Raw genomic sequence first — 6,110 nt, forward strand, 5'->3', positions numbered from 1 at the left:
TTGATTTTAAAATGGTGTCACCCTGGCTCTCCATGCTCCTGTTTCCCCAACCCCATGGTCAGCTCTAGTTTTCAAGCAATCTAAAGTATCCTGATAAACCTGCGTCCTCCCCATCCTCCACCACATAGCAATGAAGTGACGCTATGAATTGAAGCGACATCCTTCAGTCTGGTCAAGGGAAGGACAAAAGAAAATGGATGGAGAGGCTTTTGTGGGAACAAGAATATCCTGTTCACCCAGTGGTGAAGAATCAAAGTTAATTGTGATAGACCAGGACCATGCTTCAGGATTCATTCTTGAGCCAGTGCCAAGACTGTATAGGCAGTACCTGGCTTTCTTTCTATTTATTTATTTATTTATTTATTTATTTATTTATTTATTTTTTGAGTCTCATTTTGCCACCCAGGCTAGAGTGCAATGGCGCGATCATGGCTCACTGCAACCTCCACCTCCTGGGTTCAAGCGAGTCTCCTGCCTCAGCCTCCCAAGTAGCTGGGATTACAGGCATGAGCCACCATGCCCGGCTAATTTTTTGTATTTTTAGTAGAGATAGGGTTTCACCATGTTGCCCAGGCTGGTCTCAAACTCCTGACTTCAGGTGATTCACCTGCCTCAGCCTCCCAAAGTGCTGGATTTACAGGCATGAGCCACTGTGCCCGGCCTGGAATTTCTTACAAATACCTTAGAACAGTTGCCCAAGCTGAGTGTCGACATGAGAACACTTTCTTTTCTTCTGGTCTTAGCTTGAAATTTATTTCCCCTTTGACTCAGGCAGCTGCTTCCTATGATAGAACCCCCAGTTTCCACTCAATCCCTATTTCACATCTCATTTCAGGGCCCATTCAGGACACAGGGGAGAAGGGATGATGTATAAACCCATGGAGTTGCTCACTCTTCTCTCACCTCCTTGGTGGAGTAAGTGTTCCCAGCCCACCGTCTATCTCCTCAGTCGTTTCTGTACCATTATGTAGGTCAGAGTTCATCCTGGTCCCCAACTTGAAATAGACTGTCTGGGGTCACCAAGTTTGGATTGTGAAGGGACCCTGTGCTCACAGCAGCAGAGGCCTTGCTCCTGGCATTCAACATTAGAATTGTTTGGTATAGTGCTATGCTTCTGGTACACATATGGGCTGTGGTTAAAAACTACTCAACATCTGTTTCTCTCTGAGGCAAAATGCATTCTGAGTTTCAACTGACTTCAAGTGAATTTGGTGGACACTCCTGCCACTTAACTCTAAATTCTGACACCTATATATTCCAGGAGCTTAATTTTCCAAACACAGGAAAATCTTGGTCATAATTGAATGGTTAGCACACTAGCTGGGCATGGTGGCATGTTCCTGTAGTCCCAGTTACTCAGGAGGCTGAGGCGTGAGAATCTCTCGAACCTGGGAGGTGGAGGTTGCAGTGAGTGGAGATCACGCCGCTGCACTCCAGCCTGGGTGATAGAGGGAGACTCTGTTTAACAATAATAATAATAATAATAAAGCATCTGCTGAGGTTAACGTCTTTATTCCCTTTTACCCTCTGAAGACTTAGTCATGGTCACAACCACCTTGAAATACTCTCTCAGTAACCCGTATAACTGTTTTCATTGTCTTTTTCAAACACCATTGAAAAAAAGTATAGTACCTACTCTTTTTTTTTCCTGGAGAAACAGTCTCTGGCACTCAGTCTGCAGTGCAGTGGTGTGATCATGGCTCACTGTAACCTCAAGCTCCTGGGTTCAAGTGATTCTCCTGCCTTGGCCTCCCAAAGTGCTGGGACTGCAGGTGTGAGCTGCCACACGTTGCCCCCCACTATTCCTGTATTAGAACTATAACTCACTCCCTCACCACCAGCCCACACTGGTTTCTCCCATCACTCCACTGCCGGCTCCTCTGCTGATGGAAGAGATCACGGCACTTGTAATTGACAATGGTTTCAGCATGTGCAAAGCTGGCTTTGCTGGGTACAGTGGCCCCTGAGCCATGTTCCCTCCATTGTCAGGCATCCCCAGCACCAGGGCATGATGATGGGGAGAGGCCAGGACTCCTACCTGGGTGATGAGGCCCAGAGCAAGTGCAGCATCCTGACCCTGAAGTGCCCCGTGGAGCACCGCATCATCACCAACTGAGATGACATGGAGAAGATCTGGCACCACACCTTCTACAATTAGCTGCACACGGCTGGTGCTGTTGCCCAAGGCCCCCTGAACCTCAGGGCCAACAGAAAGAAGAAGACTTGGATAATGTTGAGACTTTGAACACCCCAGCAAGGTAAGTGGATATCCAGGCTGTGCTGTCCCTGTAAACCTCTGGTCACATCACTGATATTATCATAGACAGGGAGACCCACATGGTGCCCATCTCCAAGGGCTATGCCTTCTCCCATGCCACCCTGCATCTGGATGACCAACCAGCACCTGACCGGCCACCCCATGGAGATCTTCAGGGAGTCCAGCCACTGCTTCACCACCACAGCCAAGCAGGAGGTCATGTGCAACATCAAGGAGAAGCTGTGTGACGTCACCCTGGACTTTGTGGAGATGGCCACCACAGCATCCTCCTCCTCTCTGGAGAAGATCTAGGAGCTGTCCAAGTGGTTCCAGTGTATGGAGGCACTGCTCCAGCCCTCCTTCCTGGGTATGGAATCTTATGGCATCCACCAGGCCACCTTCAACTCCATCATAAAGTATAACTTGCACATCCGCAACGACCTGCATGCCAACGTGGTGCTGTCTGGTGACACCCCCATGTACCTGGGCATCACCTACAAGATGCAGAAGATCACCACCCTGGTGCCCAGCTCCATGAACATCAGGATCGTCACCTCCCCTGAGCACAAGTACTTGTGTAGATTGGCAGCTCCATCCTGGTTGCCATGGCCACCTACCAGCAGATGCAGATCAACAATCGGAAGTAGGATGAGTCAGGCCCCTCCATCACTCACTGCAAATGCTTCTCCGTGGACCACAAGCTGATGCATATCATGGTATCATGTGCTTCCGGGGTTAGTGCAGAAGTATAAATTTGCCCATGCTGGCCTCAAGAAACCAGAACAAGCCTTTGAAAAGAATTGGTCCTTGAAGCTTGTATATCAGCACTGGATTGTAGAACTTGTTGCTGATTTTGACTTTATGTTCAAATTAACTGTTCCCTTGGTATTTGTTTCATATCCTGTACATATCTTTGATGTATCCCTTAGTACATGTGGCTTGGTAACTTCATGGCTGAGGTGAGGACATGCTTGTGGGAGGGTGTCAGTAGCTTGGTGAGACCTGCAGTCTCCCTATCTGTGCAGAGGTACTAATGTGTTGGAGCTCAGTGTTCCAGGATTTTTCTAAAGCCTGGCAAGAGCTCCTGAACCAGTTTCATTTCTGTCTTGCTGGTCTATCTAAGTCTTGAACTAGATAATCAGTTTGCATTTATACCTGTGAATTTATTCATTCTTTTAATTTATGTCAGTTTTTTGTACATAATTCTTAATTTTTAAGGAGATGACCGCAAATTTTGGTTTTCCACTGTTATTTGTGTAAGGAAAACTAAAGTGCTGCAGTAAACCAAAAAATAAACATAATTCACTCTAACCTCTAGCTCCATTTTCAAAAATCTGCATGAACTTCTTTAAATTAGTCCCATTCAAATGATACAGCATTCAGCAGAGTTCATTTTAAAGTATCTTCAAAACTATTGGCTGAACTATTATAAATTTGTCAGACACTAGGCCAGGCACCAAGGGCAGATAGGGTATTTATTCTGAGTCCTTATGCATGTGAAATTTATCATCCTTAGAAGTGAGGAAGTAGAGTCAGGCATTTAATTTTTAAATATGTATACATCTAGGAGATAATGGAAATGAAATGCTATCTTATTTTGAAGGGAAGAACTGATGCTTAGAAAAGTGGGCTTTGTATAGTACCACTACTTACATTCTTTTAAAAATCTTACTGTCGGTCCACTGTGGTGGCTCATGCCTGTAATCCCAGCACTTCGGGAGGTTGAGGTGGGTGGATCACCTGAGGTTGGAAGTCTGAGATCAGCCTGACCAACATGGAGAAACCCTGTCTCTACTAAAAATACAAAATTAGCTGGGTGTGGTGGCACATCCCTGTAATCTCAGCTACTCAGAAGGCTGAGGCAAGAGAACTGCTTGGACCTGGGAGGTGGAGGTTGCAGTGAGCGGATATCACACCATTGCAATCCAGCCTGGACAACAAGAGCGAAATTCCACTTTAAAAAAAAAAAAATCTTACTATCGTCAGTCACGAATCACGAGGCCAGGAGTTCCAGACCAGCCTGGGGAACACAGTGAGACCCTGTCTCTTAAAAAAAACAACAGGCATGGCAGCATGCACCTGTAATCCCCACTACTCGTGAGGCTAAGACAGGAGGATCATCTGAACCTGGGAGTTTGAGGCTGCAGTGAGCCACAATTATGCCACTGCACTCCAGCATTGGTGATGGAGTGAGACCCTGTCCCAAGAAAAGCAAAAACCTTATTGTGAAAACATATGTTCAGAAAAGTGCATATACAGCTCAATTTATTATATAACAACTACCAAAATTTTAAAATGCAGAACATTACCAGCATTGCAGAAGCCCTCCTCATGCCCCCTCCAAATCATTACTCCTACCTTTATCATAAATCAAGGGTCCATATATATGCATGGGTCTGTTTCTGAGCTCTTTTGCTCCATTAGTCTATTTGTCTATCCTCGTGATAAGCTACACTTTCTATCCAATAGAAAAATTCTCCTGCCTTGTTTTTCTCCATGACTGTCTTGGCTATTCCTGGTTCTCTGCATTTTCATTTAACTTTTACAATCAGTTTGTTGAACTTTACACACACAAACTTGTTGAGTTTTTAACTGGGATTTACTGAATTTCAGTTTGGAGATTTTTTTTTTTTTTTTGAGACGAGAGTTTTGCTCTTGTTGCCCAGACTGGAGTACAATGGCGCAGTCTCGGTGCACTGCAGCCTCTGCCTCCTGGGTTCAAGTGATTCTCCTGCCTAGCTGGGATTACAGGCATGCACCACCACAGCTGGTTTTTTTTTTTGTATTTTTAGTAGAGATGGGGTTTTCACCATGTTGGCCAGGCTGGTCTCAAACTCCTGACCTTAGGTGATCTGCCCACCTCAGCCTCCCAAAGTGCTGGGATTATAGGCGTGAGCCACCGTGCCTGGCAAAGATGAGATTGTTAACAATATTAGGAGTTAGCAAACTTTTTTCTTAAAGAGTTAGATAAGTATCTATGCTTTGTGGGCTGAGGCAGAATTGGAGATATTATATAGATGACTTATATGACCATTTACAAAACATAAAAACTGGCCAGGTACAGTGGCTCACACCTGTAATCCCAGCAATTTGGGAGTCCAAGGCAGGAAGATTACTTGAGCCCAGGAGTTTGAGACCAGCCTGGGCAACATGGCAAAACCCTGTCTCTACCAAAAATACAAATTAGCTGGGCGCAGTGGCACATGCGTGCCTGTGTTCCCAGCTACTCAGGAGGCCAAGGTGGGAGGATCACCTGAGCCTGGGAGGTCAAGGCTGCAGTGAGCTGTGATCGTGCCACTACACTCCAGCCTGGGTAATAGAGTAAGATCCTGTCTCAAAAAAAAAAAAAAAAAAAAAGTAAAAACCATTTTTAGCTTCAAAGTTTCTGAGTCTCAGTAGATCAGGTACTGGCTGAATGAATTTGGCCTGTGGGCTGTAGTTCCCTGGCCCCATGAATGTGTTTTCTTTTACTTTCTCTTATATAAGGTTTTGTGTTGTGGTCTCATACATCTGTTATGCCTCACCCCTAGTTTTCTCCTCAGTTGTGCCTAAGCTGCTGTTAAAATGTCCCAGTGAATTTTAAAGTTAGAGATAGGGACTCACTGTTGCCCAGGCTGGAGTATAGTGGCATCATAGCTCATGAAACTTCTAATTCCTGGACTCAAGAGATCCTCCCACCTCAGCCTGGAAAGTAGCTGGGACTTCAGGCAGGTGCCACTGCACCTGGCTATTTTCTGGTTTTTGTTTTGTTTTTTTCTTGTAGAGACAAGGTCTCACTAAGTTGCCCATGCTGGTTCCACTGTATTCTTAATTATTGGATTCTTAAAAATTCTAGAATTATATTAAAAAAAAA

This window comes from Aotus nancymaae, unplaced genomic scaffold (genome assembly GCF_030222135.1).
Source record: "Aotus nancymaae isolate 86718 unplaced genomic scaffold, 86718_ANA_hifiasm-v0.15.2.pri h1tg000039l, whole genome shotgun sequence".
Lineage (NCBI taxonomy): Eukaryota > Metazoa > Chordata > Mammalia > Primates > Aotidae > Aotus > Aotus nancymaae.